Genomic DNA, 1,627 nt, shown 5'->3' with positions numbered 1-1,627 from the left:
GGGACACATGGGTCAGTGGGGAAACAGGTCTCCCACCGGGGAGTGACACTTGGAGAAGATAGCCTCAATAAAGAGGCAGGAGGAAGAGATCCCCTAGAGGAGGGGAACCATTAGAGAACTCTTGCATCTTATATTTTTGAGCACTTATTGATTGTTTGATACATGCTGTGCATTTTGGAGTGTTTATTAACTGTTAACTGTACGCTTTGTATTTTAGAGTGCCATTTATTGTTGTATTTACTTGTTCATATCGTTTGGGACCATTATGTTTACCATTTGTATTTGGGTGTGCATATAGTTAGAGTTATATGTATTTATAACCTGTAAATACTCATTTTAGTTCACTACTTTTTATATATACCTATATTAAATTTTGTACCTGGTTGAGATATCGCTTTCTGTCCCTGCTCTATTGAGGCATGATAGGTGGGAGGAAACTGCGAGTGACTGCAGTTTCCACCCCAGCACGTGTGTCCTGCTGGCTTTCCCCTTCTACTGGTGAGTGGGGGACGCTCATTTTGGGGACACCCAGGTTACAAACATTAGGGCTGGAAGGGACCTCAGAAGATCATCAAGTCCAGCCCCCTGCCCCAGGGGCAGGAAGTCAGCTGGGGTCATAGGATCCCAGCAAAATAGCAGGTCCTATGGTGTAATGGTTAGCACTCTGGACTCTGAATCCAGTGATCTGAGTTCAAATCTCAGTGGGACCTTAGCACACTGTAGCTTCTTTATTTCCAAGGGAAGTAGTGCTGGCTCCTAGCTTGGGGGTTGGACGTGATGGTCTACTTAGGTCCCTTCCAACCCTACATCTATGAATCTAAGATAGGCATTCAAGTGTTTCTTAAAAGCTAATGTTTATAAACTGCTCTGACTCAAAAGACAGAGCCCATCATAATGGGACCCTCACCCTTAGCAGGACCTCAAAGCAAATAATGCTAACTGTCCCGTTCTCCACAACTGACCCGTCACACTGTTGAATTCCAATAGAGGGGAAGTAGCTTCCGACTGAGGCAGCCAACTAGAATAACCAGCGCTTCCCAGACCAACCAGTTCTCCCTTTCAAAAGGGGCAAGATGGCTCATGGAGATAACAGATTTCACGGCATGCTCTTTAGAAAGGTTTTCAGCACTAATCACTGGCATATTCTGTCTGTTCTCATCATTGTGGCTACCCACAAGTCCGACCAGCGGAACCTGAGATCTGCTGAGCCTGTGCATCTCTGTGTACATTAGAGGGACATCGTCTTTGTATTTCTAACCTGGAATGTGGTTAGGGACTGTCTAGAGTCGGGAAGAGCTTTGCTTTGCCATGGGAACAGAGAAAACAATGAAGCTCTCCTCTATGCAGATACCGAGAAGGTCAAAGCTGCCAGGTCCACTGGCTGGCAGACCAGAGCTGGAGGGGACTCATAACAGGCTTGCTTGTAGGCCTTTGCAAAGCACTGAGCATTGCCAAAGGAAATGAACTGCCAGACCCTGTTGGCTGCCCACAATGTCTGGCAGGAACTGAACAGTGGTTGGTGCAGTGCCCTCTTACACATCCGCAAGAGGGAGTGGAAGGACACAGGCAGGGTGTCCCCACAGATCCCAGGGGACACTGCTGCTCAAATGTTCTGGGCATGTGTGCA

General features: G+C 47.1%; 1 non-coding gene across 1 annotated transcript; it reads left to right on the top strand.

The window, feature by feature from the left end:
- Positions 1-638: 638 nt before the first annotated feature.
- On the top strand, positions 639-710 carry TRNAQ-CUG (transfer RNA glutamine (anticodon CUG)). Its single transcript has one exon. It is a non-coding gene; the product is annotated as a tRNA-Gln (tRNA).
- Positions 711-1,627: the final 917 nt, after the last annotated feature.

Source organism: Alligator mississippiensis, chromosome 5, assembly GCF_030867095.1.
Source record: "Alligator mississippiensis isolate rAllMis1 chromosome 5, rAllMis1, whole genome shotgun sequence".
Taxonomy (NCBI): Eukaryota; Metazoa; Chordata; order Crocodylia; family Alligatoridae; genus Alligator; species Alligator mississippiensis.
This window is presented reverse-complemented; position numbering and strand designations above follow the sequence as displayed.